Source organism: Megascapheus bottae, chromosome 7, assembly GCF_031878675.1.
Source record: "Megascapheus bottae isolate mThoBot1 chromosome 7, mThoBot2.hap1, whole genome shotgun sequence".
NCBI classification, from domain to species: Eukaryota; Metazoa; Chordata; class Mammalia; order Rodentia; family Geomyidae; genus Megascapheus; species Megascapheus bottae.
Window position 1 is genome coordinate 29,140,028 of NC_143515.1, and position 22,314 is coordinate 29,162,341.

Sequence of the window (22,314 nt, forward strand, 5' to 3'; positions counted from 1 at the left end):
TGAGCACTGTCCTTGGGCTTTCTCAAGGCTAGAGCCCTACCCCTTGAGCCACAGCACCACTTCCAGATTTTTCTATATATGTGGTACAGAGGAATCGAACCAAGTCTTTGTGCATACTGGGCAAGCACTCTATCACTAGGCCAAACTCCTAGCCCCTGTGAGTCATTTTAAAGTACTAGTTCCATTGCCTTTTCATGGGTGATCAAATTATTATTTTTAATTTGTGTAAGTGGAGGGAGGGGTGGATTATTAAACTATTTCTGTCAAGAACAAGATTGCAACTATTTAGACTTTTAAGTCATCTGGTCTCTGTCACAAGTATTTTACCATCGTAGCATCAGAGATACTACAAGATATACATTGAGGCAAAACACATTTATGCACGAGAAAAACTTATAAACAGAATGTAGCCTGGATTTGTCTCACAGACTAGTATGCTGACCTCAGTTGATAAAATTTTCATGGCATTTTAAATAAACTTGAGGTTACTTTCAGGAACAAAACAAGGAAAATTTTATTTTTTATCCTAACTGAAGTCTTTTCCCCACAACTTTCTTGTCTCATGTCTCCCTATTCCAAAGTCTATTTTGGCTCATCAATTCCTTGTTCTTCAATTCACCACAATCTGCCATCAGAGCCTATCAAGCCATCAGTTCATTCAAAGCTTGCAACTGTTCATTATCACTGAACTGCATAACTTTATTATTCTATGCTTTCCTTTGATATTATAATGACATTCAACAAATGGTCTGTTCTTTCTTCAAATATTTTATCAGGGCTTCTAAAAATAGGACATTTCCTTTCTATCTGCTTTTGTTGGATCAAATTCCTCTACCTGTGTACTGTTTTGTTTTTTATTTATGGTAGTTCTCTCATGCAATTCCTCTCTCATCTTTCTCTGTCTACTCCTTTCCTTCATTTATATACCATGAATACTTTGCCAATTTTTTACTAAAGGTAAACAGATTATTTCTCTGGGTAATTATTCTTCTGTGTTCCTCACTATGCATCAACAGTCCCGAACTTCACATATTCTCATAACACAATATTCCACCCTTGCTCATCAATGCCGAACTCTGCATTGGCCTCTCTTTTACTCCTATTTACTTCTTATTCATTTTTTTTTGTATAAAAGTGGCTCAAAAATGTTGTCTGCCTCCCTTCACTTAACTCCTAGGTATTACTTTCTGAGATTTTCACAATAATCCTTCAGTGGTCAAATTACCCTTACTTCCTTTTACTAATTTCCATCTAATATTCTGAATGGCAGGTTCTAAGGTTGATATTGCCCTTTTGATTATATGATAAATGCCTGGGTAACTTACCTGTGTTACTAGAATCCTACCCATCTAAGGGAAGAAAGCACACAAGTACTTACTCTTGGACTTTGTAACTCTCTTATCTAGTAATGTCTTAAAACATTACTAACAATAAATATTGGCTACTTATTACTTTTGTTATATTTTTTTGTACATAGAGCTTAAGTTCAATCTCTAAGTTTGTGAGTACAATTTATCTTCTTGTACTCTACCTAATGATCTCCATCTTCAAGCACTACAATTTATCTTATCATTCCTTCCATCATTCTGTTCCATCTCTGCAAATCCTCTCAGATTTCCTGGTTCTAGTTTTACATGAAGATTGAATATCACATCTGTTTCTGTCCACCCTTCCTCTCTTGATTTGTGTGCTTCCCTTCCTGACCCCCACCTCTGATGAATTAAGTTCCAATTTACTGGCATTCATCTGATTAAGTAGTAAATTATTTCTTCATGAGAGTAATATCAATGCACTCCAAATCTGAATATATTAGGATATACCGTACTTTAGTGGATTCGTGTGTACCTAAATAAGATCTTGTATATATTTTCTTATATTTTATCATTTGAATCATCAAACTATGGGAGAACCTGTGTACCTTTCCACATCCTATGTATGTCAGAGACTTACTTAATGTAAACATTTCCAGGTCTATTCAAATGATCTATTATTCTTTTTGACAAATGAGTAAAATTCAATTCCATATAGCCATACATACACACACACACACACACACACACACACACACACACACACACACATATATATATTTATATATACACATATATAATCTAAATAAATCTGTATTTTCATTTGGGGTGTGTGTGGATAGAAAGATGCATGTGTGATTCACAGACACACACACATACAAACACATGCGTGTGTGCGTTTGTGTGTATGAGCTCATATGCGTGCACATGAAAGATCTGGGGCTAAAAATCAGAGCTTGGATGCTGTTCTAACTTCTTTAATTATGGCTAGCATTCTACTATTTCAGCCAGAGCTCTACTTCTGCCTTCTTTTTTCTTTTTTCTTTTTTTTTTAATTGCTGTTAGAAGCAAGCCCATCATGCTATGCTGGACTGCAATGCAAAGTTCTGAGCAAGCTTCCCTATTATTTTCCCTCCATTATGACCACCAAGACCAGCATTAAGATCTGATGGGAAAGGGAATAAGGTTACTTCTGCCTTTTTGTATAATTAATTAGAAATAAGACCTCAAAGCTCCTGATGTTTGGAACCTTGATCCTAAGATCTCCTGAGTAGCATCCTGAGTAGCTAGGATTATGATTGGAAGCTACTGACACCCAGCTTATATAGAATATTTATCCATGACATTTATGATAGATCATGGATATCTAGGAAATATATGATACATATCATATGATATAAACATCATATTATATGGTATATATATATATATCATATATATGATATTTTCTTGATTCTTATCTACTATAAGAGCATGTGGAAATCTGTGCTGTTTACATGTTAGTTGTGGTGAATAATAACATATGTACAAGAGTCTCCAAGTGTCTTTAAATAAATGCTATTAAAAATAAATTATGGGGGCTGGAAGTTTGGCCTAGTGGTAAGAGTGCTTGCCTAGCATGCACGAAGACCAGAGTTCGATTCCTCAGCACTCCACATACATAGAAAAAGCCAGAAGTGGTGCTGTGGCTCAAGTGGTAGAGTTCTATCCTTGAGAAAGCCCAAGGACAATGCTCAGGTCCTGAGCTCAAGCCACAGGACTGGCAAAGAAATAATAAAGAAATAAATAATGTTATATCATTTAATGTATTCATTGATGTTATACTTTTTCTAAAATAAAATGAGATTTAACTTGGAATTTATTAAGATTCTTTTATTTTTTAAAAGTAAACACCCATAGATTACTTTAGTGTATAGATTTTGTTATGGGCCGATATATTAGCATTTTTATTATTATATGTGTTAATAAATATTATCAAATTAATTTTCTTCAATATTTGTTCACATGTTTATGTTTTACCCAAAATAATTAAGCACAGCAACTTGTATTAAAAATAAAAGCTAGAAGAAGCTACCAGTAATGAAGAGATAGGGGGGCTATGTTTGAATTCAGCATAAGGAAAAAAAAAATAGTAACTTATTTTGAACAACTTTTTGTTGACAAATTCCAGAACTGTAGGTTTTTATGGGACAGAACTAGGGGGACCCTTGTGCATGGCTGGACCTGGTCTAATGTGAGGGCCTATACATAAAATATCTATAAGTCATTAACTAAAAACCATGTTATAATCCCAAAATAATAACGAAAGTAATAATTTCCCATTTACATTTAATATTTAACAAGCATCTTTTTGTATTTGTCTATACATCACACTACTGGATATTATTTTTGTGGGTATGCTTTGGAATTTGTTCAATGTTTTTGAAGAAACATTTAAAAATGTTAAAATGTTAACATTTAAACTTCTGTTTTTCCACTAATTTAATTATTTACAATTTATTTTATATTTCTCATTTCATGATGTATTTCCTCTTTGTTTAGAATGTTATGTTTCAGTTATCATCATTTGTACTTGCTGTTCTTTTGCCATATGCTGTGTTATTTACAATTTCTCATATTGTTTGAGTTATATATACTTTAAGTTTAATTTATGTTCATTTTATTATTTTGTGACTAATTATAGATATTATAGAATTATATTGACTAATAATCTATCTTAATATACTTAATGAATCAGTCTTCTGTACACACCATATATTTTTTACTCAGAGCATGTCACTTAATTTTTTCCATGTAACTTTGAGTGAATGATTCAAAAGTAATCTTCAAATAAATTAATTTAAATTTTATTTTATTGTTCTGTGTTTGCAATGTGCTACCAATGATTTCACTTGAAAATATTAAAATAAATATTCAATTTTATTTTTAGTTTGTGGTGTTTTTTTATCCATGCCTGCATAACTTACATTCAATCACCTTTCCATTGTCAATGATTTTACCTAATTCCCCAGTTTCATTTGCCATCTTATCACACTGAATGATTCTTAAATTTAATAATTAAATATATTTAAAATATTTATGCATCATACATATATTGGTTTCATTTTTCTTTGCTGGTACTCTCACATAATGCTTAGGTAGCTTATTAAATTAGAACATATTTTATTTTTGCTTTCTTTTTTCTTGGTACCAATCTTTGGACTTGAACTCAGGAATCCCTGAGCTGATGTACTCAAGTATAATGCTCTATGGCTTCAGCCACATCTCTACAGCTTGAGGCAAAACTTCACTCTCAGCTTTTTGACAGTTCATTGGCAATAAAGATATTACAGATTTTCCTGCCAGAGCTGGTTTTGAGCCCAGATCTCAATCTACTGAGTAGCGAGGATTACTGATATAAGCAATGCACACTCTGCTTCAATTTTCTTATTTCAAATATTTTACCCACATTTTTGTCTAATTTCTGTTGATTGTATGACATTTTCATATTCACATATATTACTATTTTATATCTTGTTTTTCTTTTTTTTTAAATTTATTTATTTATTTATTTTTATTGTAATTAGTAAAAGGGTTACATGATATTTGCCAGATAGAAGGTGCATTAATTCACATACATTGATACCCTTTCACATGTCTTGGTACCCGTTTCCCTCCCCCCCCCACACCCCCCACCTGTCTTGGTTTTCCCCCCTTCCCTATCAAATTTCAAATATCCAAATACAAATAAATTCAATATATCAGATAACAAAGTGAGATACTATACCAATATGAGATAACCAAGGGACAGCAAAGGAGATGAGAGACAACATACTACATTAAGGACAACAATCATACATTATATGGCTTTTGTTTCACTATCCTGGAGGTCCTTTCAATTAGCTTCACATTATATGTCCTTATGTATCGAGATTTTGCTCTATTGCAAATCTCTGCTAGTAGAGCCCAAGGTTTCTACTGATTATGACGAATGAGGGAACCCATTGAGCCTAAGTTCCTTTGAGTCTGGCTTACTTCATTTAATATGATTTTTTCTAAGTCTTTCCATTTCCTAACAAATGGGTCAATGTCATTCTTTCTGACAGCAGCATAGAATTCCATTGTGTACAAATACCACATCTTGTTGATCCACTCATCAACTGAGGGACATCTAGGTTGGTTCCATATCTTTGCTATGGTGAATAGTGCTGCAATGAACATTGTTGTGCTAGTGGGTTTAGTATGTCCTTGTTTCTGGGTGGTTGGGTAAATGCCAAGTAGTGGAATTGCTGGGTCATAGAGGAGTTCTATGTTTAGCCTTTTGAGGCACTGCCACACTGCTTTCCATAGTGGTTGAATGAGTTTGCACTCCCACCAACAGTGTAGTAGTGATCCCTCCTGGCCACATCCCCTCCAGCATCTGTTGTCATTCGTTTTCCTGATCCTGGCCATTCTAGCTGGAGTGAGGTGGAATCTTAGAGTTGTTTTGATTTGCATTTCTTTTATGACCAGAGATGTTGAGCATTTCTTCATGTGTCTATAGGCCATTTTTGTTTCTTCTTCAGAGAAGACTCTCTTTAAGTCTTTGGCCCATTTTTTAATGGGATGGTTGTTACTTTGGAGATTAGTTTTGGAGTGATTCTATTTTTTGAGTTGTTGATATATTTTAGATATGAGGCCTTTGTCCATTGTTTGGTTGGTGAAGATCTTCTCCCACTCTGTAGGCTTCCTGATTAGTTTACTAGCTATGTCCTTTGCCATACAAAAGCTCTGCAGTTAATGCAGTCCCACTTATCCAGCCTTTCTCTGATTTGTTGTGATTCTTGGTCCTTATTAAGAAAGTTTCGACCTGTGCCAAGGAGGCCTAGTGTATCTCCTATTCCTTCCTGTAGAGTTTTCAGTGTGTCAGCTTTTACCTCCAGGTCTTTGATCCATTTGGAGTTAATTCTAGTGCAAGGTGACAAAGAAGGATCCAGCTTTAGTTTTCTGCAGGTGCTTAACCAGTTCTGCCAGCACAACTTGTTGAAGAGGCTGTTTTTCTATTATTTTGTTTCTGTTATCCTCTCCAGAAACCAAGTTTAGAGCTCCATATTCTATCACCAAGTCATTGTGAATATTCTGCATTCTTCTGGATATATCTGTGTACGAATGAGTCAATAGGTCTTCTTCTTCTCCAACAATATATCTCATGCCACCTTTACTGATCTAAATATTTATATGTTTTTCAGTTTGTTTCATGGAGTACAGCTTGCACATTTTTATCATAACAAATAAAATTTACCTCTTTGTTCTTAATTTGTTAAAAAACTATTACAAGGTATTTCTAGATATCAAGAGATACTTTATAATTATGATGTGTAATAAAATAACTTTGCTGAATTTATCAGCATTGTCTTTTTTAAAATGTATAATCTAGAGTGCATTAGTATTTTGAAGTGCTAGGTTTTTCTTGTTATCATAAACTTTACTTCTAATTTATGCTATTTAATTAAATAAATGTATACCAAAACACTACAAATATATGCACATAGGTTCGAGAAATTTCTTTTAAAATAAAATTGGACATTGATCATTACTTTATGATTTTTAAGTACAATATGATGTGTTTTCCTTTATGGATATTATTTGTTCTGTCTTGTTAATATTTTGTGTATATTTGGATGATTCTATCATCTTCCCATTACAACCAGAAGCTATCATAGAAAAAAAAATCCTCATCTACCAGTGCTTCAAATTATTTTCTTTGGTTTAATAAATAAATAAATTGATTACCTTTTGTTACATTTCCATTGCTGACATCCATATTCTTTTTTTTTTACTTTATTGACCACCCTGCTCCAATTATTATCATAGAAGCTATGAGGATTCTTAAAAACATCCCCCTTTGTCATTGCCACCACAGTTCTGGAGAGGAAGAAGCATGAGTACAGATGGAGTTTCCAGAGATTAAATATTATTTACAATTAATAATAGTTCTAAGCTTCTGCAGAGAGGCTCACAATGTGTTGGTCTGGCAGGACTTCTCAATTAAAATAGAATTAGGCAAACTGTGCTGCACTATAAAGGAAAAATATCCTTTACTTCTTTATTATCTTTCCCTGCTCTCATACTCATTTGTATGGTATCGCGAGTAGCAAGAATAAGAAAGTCCAAATAAGCCGGTGAATTTAAGATGTGCTAATCATTTAGCCTAGAAAAACTTGTATGCACTGAAGGCCAAGAGGTATGATTATATATGAACAGATTTATTAGTTGGTAAGAAATAGGAGAAGTTATTACTTGTAATATGTGTAAAAATCACATTGAATTTATTTAGTTAGTTAATTATTTAGTTAGTTATATTTATTTTCATTGGAGGACCAGTCCTGGCTCTTAAACTCTGGGTCTGAGTGCTGGCTCTCAGCTTTTCTGCTCAAGGCTGGTACTTTCACCACTTGTGCAATAGCTCCACTTCCTACTTTGTTGGTTGTTAATTGTAGATAAGAAAGATTTTCCTGCCCCAATTAGCTTCAAATCATGGTTCTCAGATCTCAGCCTCCTGCATACCTAGAATAACAAGCTGGAGCCACTGATACAGGCTGAAACTTTTAAATATTTAGAGATAGTTCACATTTTAGAGGTTTTAGAGAGAGTTTCACTGGGGCTTTAAAGTGTTGGTTACAGTTGTGCTTCAAACGTTATTAATCCCAGTTAAAAAATGAACATTATAAACAAAAATAATTATAGGAATAGGTAGCTTATTTTTAATCCTTTGTTCACATATTTTCTTTTCTTGTATCCTAGAGACAAATTAATACTTGGCATAACTAGGCAGGCCTAGATTAGTATGTATAAGGCTAAAACCAATATGACATTTTCTCAATGACATATGTATATTGGGTCAGCACTTTTTGCACACACATTTCCATATAATTAAAAGAAAAACACCTAAGAGACAGCTTCTTGTACAGGGCTGTTTAACCTCCAGACTATTAATATTTTAATGATAATAATTTTTGTGTAGAGGTGGGCTGAATATTGTAGGGCATACTCCAATTCTATATCCAAAGACACCAATCAATATCAGTCACACTTTTCTCCATAATGACAGTACATAATTTCTCAGATTTTGTTCAGTGACCTTTGGAGAAGCAAAAGCAATACCAGTCATGACTGTGAATCACTAACATAGTATTAGAATGTGGTCTCAGAGACCATGAAAAACTGATGATCTTGAAACCTTGAGAGCTGAATGCAATAACTAAAAATCAATGCATAATCTACACAGCAATTGATAGTTATCTCCAATTTTAAGTCAGACTCACCTCAAAATTGAGTTTCTATGGGCAGGCATTTGACAAAACTAGGGTCAAGATTGTATTGACAATATAGTTAATAGGCTTGTCTTATCAAGGCTGAAGGATTGAAAACTTTCTATTTGTTAAAGCACTACTATTCCTATACTGGGGGGTGGAGGGATGAGATAAATAATATTGCCACAATGTAGTATTATAGAATTCTGGAATTTTGAAGAAGGAATGACATTGGGGGACGAGTATAATTATGTATTAGGGAAATTGAATCTTTCTGCTGCAACCTTGAGTAATTTGTGGGAAATAAGTATTATCAACCAATTCTGGTAGTTAGGCAATAGTGAATTTAGCTATATCTTAGCTTGCATGCCTACTTGTTAGGAAAATGGGAGAAGCTGGCAGACAGTTCACAATGCAGGATTCGCAAAGGAAGAGGAAAGGTGAAACAAAAAAGCAAGTAACTGGATTTGAACACACTAAAGGAAAATGTGCAGGAGGAAACTAGTTTCAGGAAAAAATGTGGAGATTGGAGAAGGTACTTCAGTAATTTCCTACACTCTAAGAAGACAGCTTTTCAGATGATATGCTCTATTGGAGGAAGCAATTTTCACAGATGGAAGAATTTTCTCCTATTACATGGGAGAGATATGGTTAAATTCTTGATGAAAGATTTCTTCCAATTGAATTTGAGGTTCACAGGTAATGAAATTTGAGCAAATCTGAGCAAATGCAATAGACTGACAGAGAGGGTGAAATTAAAATAAAATAATGTTTCTTCCTTCTTTTCCATTTTGAAATCTTTTGAAGTATAAAATAACTGGGTTTATACATGACTTCAGCCATATTTAGCTTTGATATCATGCACAGACAATATAGCCTATGACAAATATCTTCTTTTGTAGCTTTTTAAATAATGGTTCTCTGTATTCTATGAGTTAATAAGAAAACATCAGGTAATAAAGAACATTACATAGATTTTGTTATAAACTCAGTCTATTATTTCTTATGATACTATGCTAGTTTTGCCCTAATCAGACATTCCCAATATTTGTTACTATTGTAAATTTGAAACAATGAGATATATGTTAAGATTTTGTGTATATGTCATTATAAAAGATAAAGGTAATGTATGTGTATATATGTGTCTGCATGTGTGTACATATATATGTGTGTGTGTCTATCTCTATGATTCCATGCATGCCTAAATATTTCCATGCATAATACATACATATTTATTTATATACATATGTATGCTTATATTTATATAGTATATGATGAGGGAATATGACTTTATATAAATAGTTAATTATTGTCTTATTGAATATCTGAAATTGTAGAAATTTATTACAAAAGGAATATATGGGCACATGTCCTGATTATAGGCTAAAATAAATAAAATCTAAGACCAATACTTAGATTGTAATATACTACAATGCAGAGACATATGTCTCAAGTGGATGACTTTATCTCTAACTTTAAATTTACCCCAAAGAAAGAGAGCAAATGAGAATAAGATTAATATAAAACAATAGAAATGAATCAAATAATTGAAAAATAATAAAAATATGGATGAAACAAAAATTTTACTTCTTAAAGCAAATAACATAATTGGTAAATTCTAGTCAGATTGACCCTGGAAAAAAAATAAAGACAAATAATGTTTGAAATGAGAATGGTAACATCAATTCAGATATTTGATGTACTCAATCATAAAACAAGGACATTTAAAACAAGTTCAGCCACTGATGATTGTTGTAAAATCTCCGATTGTCTTAAAAATATACAAATGTTTACTTAATGGCAATAGATTTATCTCCACATTTATTAAAGCATCATCTAAATGTGCCTTGTTTAGTACAGAAATCAAGAAGAAAAATCATTACCCTGACATCAAAAGAAGATGAGTAAGTTGTAGGAAAGAAAGGTGAAACATATACATATTTAACAAATTACACTCAAAATTATATAAGCACAACCAAGAGAAATTTATCCCCAGCTTGCATGGCTGATATTACTTTTCCAGGTAAGTCAATGTAATTAATCATATAATGGATATCTAGACATGTCAAATCATTTTAAAAAATCCAATGTACATATCTATAAAAACTGACCAAACTATTGTAGCAGAAAATTTCTTGAAAAAAATCTAAAAGATTCCGATATCCTACATGAAGGGAAAAAGCTGACTGTTTTCATCCTTAGACCTGGAGGAACAGGTTGGTCCTAGTATTTACCACTCAATTTGTCATTAAGTAAAAATTCTACCCAATGAGTTATGCAGGAAACAACTAGTAAAAGGTCTCCATATTGGATTTAAAACATAAAAAGTTACTTTTCTATGCAGGTGATTTGACCATAAATGTAGAGAATATAAAGAGACCCATTAAAATACTTACTAAAATAACATGGTATATTTAAATGGCACATATTTTTACATAAGAAAATAATTATGTATCTGTATTCATAGCAACAAGAAACCGTATCATTTACACTCCACATGAAAAAAAAATCTGACACACTTGGAGATCATTTTCACAGGAGTATCCAAAACTTGTACTCAAACTTAAAAAATATTGTGGAAATAACTTAAAAAAGACATGAGTAATGTGTAGGGTGAACTGGAAGATTTGTTGTTATCAACTCCCCAGACTGATTTTGGTTTTACCATTATCAGAACCAAAGAACAACCAAAATATCTGCGTATTTGTTTCCTGAAAATTGACACATTCAAACATTTTACAATGCATATTAAAAATCAATAAAGTAGAATTTAAAAAACAATGTGTAGAGGAATGAAAATATAGAAGAACATCCTTTACTACTTTCAAGACAGTTCTTTACCATCCTACACACAGAAAAATTGACATCAAGATCAACACATAAATCAATGAAGAGTCCAGAGATACACACACTCACGCACATACACATAACTGATCTTTGACAACAGTGTGCAAGCAGTACAAAGGACAAGTCCAAGTCTTTTCAAGAATCGATTATTGTTATCTACATGCAAAGCAAAAGAAAAAGAAATACCACATACTCATATAAATTTGATTTCATTGATAATAGACCTAAATATCCATCCTACTTTATAAAACATCCATAATATAGCATTGGGAAAAGTTTCTTGTTGTTTTGTTTTAAGTAAAGATTTCATAGCTGTAACAACAACCTCATTCATGAAGAAACAAAGCAAAATACTATCATTAAAATTAAACATCCTGGTATTTGAATGTCATTATTATGAAAATAAAATCCACAAATGGAAACAAATGGAAAAATGAGAATGTTTGACATAGGAAGTATTGGCAAGTCACAGAAGAATCAGATTTTAAACACTGCTGCTAGAAGTTTCAGAAAAGCATTTGGAAGTTCTTTAAAATGTGAGGTCAGATCCAGCCTCCTCACCTAGTCACTGTAGTTCTAGTTCTTTATCCAAGATCTATAAAAGCTAGCGCACTTAGTTCTTTATCCAAGATCTATAAAAGCTATCGCACAAGGGTCAGGAGCATGGCCTAGTGATAACATGCTCACTTAGCATGCAAGAAGCTCTGTGTTTGATTCTCCGGAACAACATACACAGAAAAAGCTAGGAGTGGCTCTATGACTTAAGTGGCAGATCGCTAGCCTTGAGCAAAAAGTGTTCAAGGACAGTTAGTTCAAGCACCAGGACTGGGAAGAAAAACAAAAGAGAGAAAAACAACAACAACTATTGTCTTCACCAAGACTTGTGCACATGAATATGTTGTAGAACCTGAAACAATCCAAATAAAATGAATGAAAACCAAATTTTGATCTATCCTTATACCTGGCCTCTACCCAAGGGCACAAAGTATTGGTGCTACAAAATAGATTCTTTTAGACAAATTTTGGATCGGTGGAAAAAGTCACATCAGGGAGAGAACATTCTATTTGACTTCATACATTAATAAATAAAACACTTATGAGATGCACACTAATCTAAAGTGATCAAACAGTTGTTTCAAAGCAATGGATGAGATTGGTGGTAGACTGACCAAGAAAGACACATGGACTATTCCAAGAGAGGTAAACGAATGAATAATCTTTAGCATGTTGGTGATTTTGTCACTATTTTATCCTCAAATATCAACATACACATTTTAATACAGCATATGTTATGTTAGTCATGGTTTCACAAAGTAATAAAGCCTGGTAGAATCATACAGAATAAAAAGAACACAGGAAAGCAAAAGGAGAGACAGGATCCTTCCTTTCCATCACTAATATTCTTTTTGTTTTGTGAGGTTAGACAGAGTTTTATTCTGCGCTTAGCATTGAGAATCATACTGATTGGTTCCATTGCTCATATTTTTTAAGGATTGTTTTGGTTGGGGTTTAATTTGTTTTTGGTTGGATTGGCATTAGAATTTGGAGCCTTATGTTCAGTAGGCTGGTATTCTATAAACCACTGGACTCATGCTTCTGTGCTCTGTGTTTTAGAGATGGAGACTTATGAACTTTCCTGTTCCCACTGTTCTCCTGTTCAAGGGCAGTCCTTGGAACCTCAGTCTTCTTAGTAGCTAGAATTAAGATCTGTCTCCACCTAGGGGATGGCTTGAACAGGAAAAGCAGCTAGAAGTTGGGGCACTGTGCATTCATGGATTATTAGTATATTTCTTTATTTCTGTGTTTATATTTTATTTAATTTTAAATTTTTCTTGCCAAGGTGGTATACAGAGGGGTTATAGTACATTTCTTATTGAACACTGTTGTCTCCACCCTTTTCTTTCCACTTTTTCTCCTCTACAACCTCCCCAAGTTGTAAAGTTCATTTCCAACATATTGTCTTGTGAGTATCACCATTGCATTGTTTCACTTTGTGCCCTTTTTCTCATTATTTTGTTATTCCCCTTCCCTGCTCAAATTCAGATAAACATATGTACAATAAACCAGGTACCAAAATCAAATACAGTGACAACAGAGGATAAATCATAAGAGGAAAAAAGTGAGAGGAAAATAGAAATAACTTCAACTAGTACATTAAAAACAACAACCATATAGAAAAACATCATATTTCCATATCTTGAAGTTCATTACCTTTAGCATCATCATATGCAGTCATATGTACATAGTGATTGAGCTTATCGTGATCCTCTGTTAAGACTTTCTTAAACATATACTAATTATCACAAATGAGGGAAACCATAAAATCTATGTTTTTTGGGGTCTGACTTACTTCACTTAATATGATTTTTTCCAAGTCTTTCCATTTCCTCAAGAGTGGGGCAATGTCATTCTTTGTGACAGAAGCATAGAATTCCATTATGTGTATAGACCACAGTATATTACTATGTTTGGAGAAGTAGTAACATCCATAAGGAAAACAGAAATATTTTAGCAGATTATTAGAGAATGGATTGTGTAGGATATTTCAAACAAATACAAAAGCCAAAGTAACTACATAATTAAAGGTTTTCAGATCCTTCATTTTTAATGAAAACTTATTTTTCCTGTTGTAGATTTCTTTTTTTCACAGAATTTGGTAAGTGTTCTGTAGTCCATAATTGCATACAACAATAGCACTTGATTTTAACTGCAAAGTTTTACTATGTAAAAATTCTCTATTTTCCTCAGCAAATGATGAATGTATAGGTACATAATAAAGGATATTGCATGTGGTATGCCATAACTATGTAGATGATTTCTAATAAATCATTAATACAGAAAAGATATTTGATTAGATTCCCCAAATTCCAAGCATTCGAGCTGTACTACTAAACTATCTTTAGGAAACAGAAATGTTATTTTTTAATTTTTTTCAGAAATGCTGTTTTTAAGTAATATCACAGTAATATAAGACTCAAGTAGATACCTGTAAAATATTAGTAATTTTCCTCAAATCTGTAGAGAATGCTTCTTTTTAACTTTGCCATTTTCAGATAGGTTGTGAACATTTTCATTATTTTTGTGTCTTGCTACAAATTATGCAAAAAACACACACTTATTTAAATTATTGATATTACTCATGTAATTCTTTTGATTTTCTATGACTCCTCATAGATGTTTGTCAACTCATTTTTATATACATTAATAGTTCACATCTATTGAAATCATCTTCATGATATGGTAAATGCTAATTTATTAAAATTATGAATTTTAGGTTAAAGTGATATTCATTTACAGAGTTATATAAAGAGAAAATACATTTTAAATGTTTAAATTTTATACTTTGTATTTGCACTCTTATAATTCCCTTCTCTGCTGCCACACATCTTGCTTAAATACTAATTCTCTCAATATATATCACAGTATGTATGCACACATAATGTAGAAAGTGTACTTGAGCACTTTTGCTCAAGACAAGCACTCTGCCACTTGAGCCACAGCACCAATTCCGGCTCTTTTTGTGTATGTGGTACCAAGTAATCAAACCCAGTCCTTTGTGCATGTTAGGTAAGCACTCTGTCACTCTGCCATACTGCCCACCCAGCAATCGCTTTTTATATTCAGTAAATTTAATTTGAAGCCATCAGACATCTAAGCACCTCTAATCCTCTTTCACACTGGTTATCACTGAGACAGACTCACTGTTTGCCCTCGTGACTGGCTGGGTGATGACCTGTTTTGGTTAGCTTTTGTCTTGAAAAGGTGCGATGGCAGGACCATGCTGGCACATGAAGTTTACATTCTTTGAGATGGAGTCTTGTGAAAATTTCTGCCAAGACTGCCCTGCAACCACAAACTAGTCAATCTATCTAGGAGGTTTCAGATGACAAAAGCACCACATGTGTCTGGCTATGGTGTAACATAGCAACTCACCCATTTTTCTGCTTGGATTGGCCCTGAAATGTGGTATTCTCAATGCTAGGATTAAAGGCTGCCACTTCTTTCTTTATCCTTTTAAAAAGATAAATATAAAATTTCCAATTGTTTAGTATAAGAACTTTATGTTTGTTTTTGTTTCTTTCTTTTTTTAAATTTACTTTGGTGGTACTGGGTTTTCAACTCATGACGTTGTGCTTGCTAGGGGGCACTCTACCACTCAAGCTAAAACTCCCACTCCTTCTAAAATGTAAGAAAACTATTTTCACTACCTGATATGTCCCTAGTTTTTAGAAAAAAATTTAGTTTCCATGGAGACATTTTATTTCTTTAGATGCAATGTTTTCTATTTTCTATTTATTTCTTTCATTTTATTCTGTTTAGAACATAAAATTTTACACCTCCATGGCAAAATTTCATTGTTTCTGTTCTTCATTTTTTGTCTAGTCTTATTGGATAGACTCAGTCTTCACATAGATGTTTAGAGGACAGCATGAGTAAAACTACTGCTTGATGTTGTTGGCTCACCCATGTAAAGAACATGAGACTCTTATCTACAATTAATCACCGGAAAATTAGAAGTGGCACTGTGGCTCACAGGATAGGTCAGTAGCCTTCAGTTGAAATGCTGAGGAACAACACCCAGGTTCAGATTTCAAGTCCCATTACTGACCAAAAAAATTAAAATTGTATGCAACATACTACTTTGATTACATGTAATTCTAAGTTAGCAAGGCTGAAATCAATGCTATATATAGACACACAGATACATATAGATACATTACTGATGTAAAGCAACATGTATGAGAATCTTAAGCAAGGGCTTCCAGGAAAGCTTTGTTGGTGTCCAGTTGTTTTATGTCTGAGGAAAGTGATGGAGAATAAGGGAAGAATTTAATATTCACTTGTCTTTCTTTATTTTTTAAAATACTACTGTCCTCAAAACACCGAGGCCTATGTAGAACCTTACCAATATGGTTTCCATAAGACATCCAATATCATTGAAAGAAAAAATTTGTCTATAATACTTTAAAATCCTATTTTAATCTTTACCATTTTTATTTGTATAAATTTTGTTAATGAATTGGAAAAATATGTATGACTTTCAATCCATATTCATGTTACATTTATAAAATTTACAAATATAATTATTTCATCTATATAATTATTGCATCCATAAATATCTCAGTCAACTGTCCTTACTTTTTATAGTGTAATGTACTTCAGTTAAAGTTGAAACCATCTAGTATAAGATTTATGGAGATGGTGGGGGGAGGGAAATGGGGACAAAAACATGAGCAGGGGTATCAATGTGTGAGAAGTAATGCACCTACTATCTGGCAAATATAACTGTAAACCCTCTATATATTACAGTAAAAAAAGACTTATGGCAACTTCAATTATGTAATGTACTTTTATAGTAATTGAATAATATCGAGCACATTTTATAAAATCGGAACCTATCTAAAGTTCTGGGTAAACAAAATATTGCAGTGGAGTACATGAAAATAGAAATTAGAAAGCTAAGCATATCAATATATCAATTTTATCCATTCCCTGAAAACATATTACAAATTATTTCTTTTTTATATATATTTTTATTGTAATTAATAGAAGGGTTACATGATATTTGCCAGATAGATGGTGCATTAATTCCCATACATTGATACCCTTTCACATGTCTTGGTCCCCATTTCCCTCCCCCCCACCCTCACCCCTCATCTTGTTTTCCCCCCTTCCCTATCCAATTTCAAATAACCAAATACAAATATATCCAATATATCAGACAACAAAGTGAGATACTGTAACAATATGAGATAACCAAGGGATAGCAAAACAGATGAGAGATAACATAGTATATTAAGAAAAACAATCATTCATTATATGGCTTATGTTTCTATATCCTAGAGATCCTTTCATTCAGCGTCCTACTATATGGCCTTTTGTATCAAGGTTTTGCTCTATTGCAAGTCTCTGCTAGGAGAGCCCAAGGTTTCTACTGATTATGACAAATGAGGGAAACCATTGAGTCTAAGTTCCTTTGAGTCTGGCTTACTTCACTTAATATGATCTTTTCTAAGTCTTTCCATTTCCTAACAAATGGGGCAGTGTCATTCTTTCTGACAGCACCATAGAATTCCATTGTGTACAAATACTACACCTTGTTGACCCACTCATCAACTGAGGGACATCTAGGTTGGTTCCATATCTTTGCTATGGTAAATAGTGCTGCAATGAACATTGTTGTGCTGGTGGATTTAGTACGTCCTTGTTTCTGGATGATTGGGTAAATGCCAAGTAGTGGAATTGCTGGGTCATAGGGGAGCTCTATGTTTAGTCTTTTGAGGAACTGCCATACTGCTTTCCATAGTGGTTGAACGAGTTTGCACTCCCACCAATAGTGTAGTAGTGATCCCTCCTGGCCACATCCCCTCCAGCATCTGTTGTTATTAGTTTTCCTGATCCTGGCCATTCTAACTGGAGTGAGCCACATAGTACAAATTATTTCTTTAATTGCTAAAATAATTAGGCATGGTTTATGGCTGACTGTAATAATTATTGCTTAAGACTATAGTCCATGCTTTGGAAATAAAGACAATTATTATTATTATTATTATTATTATTATTATTATTATTATTGCCAGTCCTGGGCTTGAGCTCAGAGCCTGAGCACTCTCCTTGGACTTTCTCAAGGCTAGAGCTCAACCACTTGAGCCTCAGCACCACTTCCGGCTTTTTTCTATGTATGTGGTACGGAGGAATCAGACCTGGGCCTTCATGCATGCTAAGCAAGCACTTTAACCACTAGGCCAAACTCCCGGCCCCATAAGGACAATTCTTATATGATGTTTCTCATTTTATTTATTGAATGTATTTCTTTACTCTTGAATGTACCTTGATTTGCATATACTTTGGAGGCCAATACAGGATAATTTATTAAGCTCAAAAGTTTAAATCCTGCCTGAGCAACAGAGTCAGATATTATATCAAAAAATACTTATTTTAATAAATAAGTTTGTGTAGACACACACACACAGTGTGGTGATGAATATACTTCATATTTCATGAATATACTTTAAAAGGTTAATTTACTATTTTTTGTCAGTTGGGCTTGAACTCTAGGCCTGGGCGCTGTCCTTGAGCTCTTCAGCTCAAAACTAGTGCTTTACCACTTTGAGCCATAGCACCACATTTAGTTTTCTGGTGTTGATTGGAGATAAGGCTCTCATGGACTTTTGTGCTTGGGCCAGCTTTGAAATGTGATTCTCAGATGTCAGCCTTCTGAGTATCTAGGATTGCAGGCATGAGTCACAGGCACCCAGCTGAAAGGTTGTTTAACTTTCTTTAAATATCAAAATTATATTCCACAAATTATTTTAAAGGCTAGCTTTTATGGAACACCAAATAAAAGGTAAATATTTTATAGTGATCTAAATGAAAGGTGGAAGCCACTTTGTGGGAATAATTCGTATGCTTTCTGATACCAATGTGAAATATATGCACAGATTTTTACAGAATATAAATTCCTAGAAAGGAGAAATTTGAAAATATCAGAAGAACTTAGAGTAGAACTGAAGTATTAGATATGCATTCATATATAAATTCATGTATTACTTATCCATACACCTGTGAGGTACAGTAATAGGGTTTATGCACTATTTCATTATGTTTTAGGAGCTACAAAGTAAATAGGATTGCTAAGTCCATCACATCAAACCAAATAATTCTGTTCATTTGAGACCCTTTCTAGAAACAGGTATATATCAAACATTTAAGGTGAGTTACAAAAAAGGCAAGAAAATGTGAATCAATTCCTTAAATTCTTCCACTGATTATGGAGTCCTGTTATAGATGAGTTCACATTTATTTGCACTTTCTTGTCAGAACAGATTGTTGTATTGCATGATAGATCTTCAAGTATGTCATTTTAAATTTACATTAAAGTTTCTCTTTTCATCTAAGTTTTAAATTTCTGTTAGTGAACTGACATGTAAGGGGAAATAAATACAATCCTTTGATATGCTGTAAATTGTTTGTACAAATAAAAATGTTGAGCTGCTTAGTTTTATATTCTTTTGGCATGCTATACTAACTCTGGTTCTTTTTTAATTTAAAGGAGAGATGACCATTATCAAAATACATACAATACAGTAATTTTTTTTGTGAGTCCTGGGACTTGAACTAAGGGCCTGGGCTCTGTCCTAAGGCTTTCTCAAGGCTAGAGCCGCTTGAGCCATAGCACCATTTCCAGCTTTTTTTTTTTATGTATGAGATGAAAGGAATTGAACCTGGGTCTTCTGCATGCTAGGCAAGCACTCTTTCACTAGGTCAAACTCCTGGCCTGTTAATTTTTTTTTCTAAGAATTAGAAGAAAGTATAATCATTCTCAAAAAATCAGGAGGTGACGTATTTGTCATCAGTACTTTGTATTCATTCCCATATTTGATGTTATACAGTGACCATTCACAAACCAAGTGCCTAGTTATTAGACACAAGACTTGTAGCAGTGTGCTTAACAAAAGTGGTTAAAATGGGCATCTTCATTTCAGATGTTACAGTGCTTCCTCAGCACTTCAAGTTCTTCATTATGTGAGCAGTATTTTTTTTTTCCAGTCCCAATGCTTGAACTCAATGCCTGAGCACTGTCCTTGGGCTTTCTCAAGCCTAAAGCTCTACTGCTTGAACCACAGCACCATTTCTGGCCTTTTCTATGTATGTAGGTACCAAGGAATTGAACTCAGGGCTTTGTGCATGCTAGGCAAGTATTATATCACTAGGCTATGCTCCTGGTCCCTGGTGGTTGTCTTTTGTCAAGAGCATTTATTATGTTGAGATCTAATCTATCTAATCTATCTATATCAAAGTTTTTGTTCAGTGTTTTTTTTTTCCCTTGATTGGTGAAACACAGAATTCTATCAAATGTCCCTTTCTCTATCTATTGAGATGATCATATGTTTATTGTGTTTTGTTTTATGTGGGTTTATGTATTTTTGACTGATATTTGTAACTCATGATGAATCATTTTTAAGTGTTACTAAATCTGGTTTATTATCCTTTGTTGAGAATTTTAAATATTCATCTAGATGTTGAATTCTAGGTTTACTTACCTCATCTGGTTCTAGTAGCAAGGTAATGCTGGACTTATATAGTGTGTTTAGAAGAATTCTCTCTTCCTGATTTGTAGACTAATTAACATTAAGTGAGATTATTTTAAATGTAGGGGAAGGGAAACAGCAGTGAAGTTTTCTAATTGATTCCTGGGACATTTTCTTTGATGAGAAAATTTTCATTTCTGCTTTAATATCATGACTAGTTTTGGGTCTATTCAAGCTTTTTGTTTCTTCATGATGCCATCTTGTAAAGATTAATGTATTTAGGAAGTTCTTATCACTTATCAAATTTGTTGTTGCAATATTGTTCCTGTTACTCACTGGAACTATTATAAATTTCTTTGGTGATGGTCATAATGTTCCTTCGTTGCTCTGATCTTATCTATTTGATTTTCTTATCCCTTTTTTTTGGGGGGGGGTTAGTCTAGCTTAGGGTTAATTTTACTTCTCCTAAGAACAGTATCAATTTTAAATTCTGAAGTAATGTTTAGGCTTTGTTTCCTATTTCTATCTGTTCTGACCCTTACATTTATTTCTGCTAATTTTATTTCCTCGATTCTTTTAGCTTCTGAAGATGCAGCCCTATGTTTTCTGTTTGACATTTTTCTGTTTTTATGATATCTAGTTTGACTTCCATACAATTCCTTCTTAATATTGATTTTACTAAAACTTCGCCATATGCAGTTGTATACTTTGCTTCAGTTTTTGTCTTAAAAGTTGTTTAATTTCCCATTTCATTGCTCTTTCATCCATTTCTTATTCAAAACTAATTTACATCAATTTTTAGTGTTTCTAATGTTTTTATTGCTAGGGAGTCCCGTTACCTGGACAGGGTCAGAGATTATACTTAGTGTAATTTTATTTTTTAGGTATTTTTCCCTAAATTTCTACTGTACCTATGTTATGATCTGTACTGCTGAATGTTCCTTGTGTTGTGATGAGAATATGCACTGTGTAGCTTTTATTAAAAAAGAAAATTCTCCATAGGTCCATTAGTCCCATTTGGTTTATTTCAGCTTTTTCTTGGTGATATTTTTTGTTATTGTTCATTGCATTAATGATAATGTTATGGTGAATGATCTATCCATTGCTAAAAATCATGTTAAATTTCCTCACTGTTATCTTTATTAGCTGCTTATATTTTCAGATCTATTAATATTTGCTTTGGTTATCTGGGTACTCCAATACTGGGTGCATACATTTAGTATTTTTGTTGTTTGTTAATGACTCTTTTTGGCTCCCTCTCTCTCTCTCTCTCTCTCTCTCTCTCTCTCTCTCTCTCTCTCTCTCTCTCTCTCTCTCTCTCTCTCTCTGTCTCTCTCTCTCTCTCTCCCCCTCCCTCCCTCCCTGTCTGTCTCTGTCTCTGTCTGTCTGTCTGTCTGTCTGTCTGTCTGTCTCTCTCTCTCTGTCTGTCTGTCTCTGTCTGTCTGTCTGTCTGTCTGTCTGTCTCTCCCTTTTCTCTCTCTCCTCTCTTTTCTCTGTCATGGAACTGAACTTTGGGCCTGGATCTTATTCGGCTAGCACTCTACCACTTCAGCCACAGTGCCACTTCCAGTTTTCTTGTGGTTAATTGGAGATAAGACTTTTTGTGCTCTGACTGAACTGTGATCTTTGAATCTTAGCCGCCTGAGTAGCTAGGGTTACAGGCTTGAGTCACCGGCACCTGGCTTCATTATGTCTTCCACTGTGTTTCACTTAAAGATATTTTAAATGTCTTACACATAGTTACTATTTCATTCTTTTGAAAGCCATGGCCCTGAATATCCTATTCCACATTTTCGAATTCCAAGATTATTGTTTCTTAGAGATAAAAGGAATGATTTGTGAGTAACTGTAGTC

The 22,314-nt window shown here is 33.6% G+C and overlaps 1 protein-coding gene and 1 non-coding gene across 2 annotated transcripts in view; one reads left to right on the top strand and one right to left on the bottom strand.

Moving 5' to 3' along the window:
* Lrrtm4 (leucine rich repeat transmembrane neuronal 4) overlaps window positions 1-22,314 on the top strand; it is a 713,810-nt gene that overhangs the window by 15,037 nt on the left and 676,459 nt on the right. The gene's annotated exons all lie outside the window — the stretch shown is intronic.
* Window positions 2,367-2,498, bottom strand: LOC150060495 (small nucleolar RNA SNORA61). The gene has a single exon (XR_016536313.1). It is a non-coding gene; the product is annotated as a small nucleolar RNA SNORA61 (small nucleolar RNA).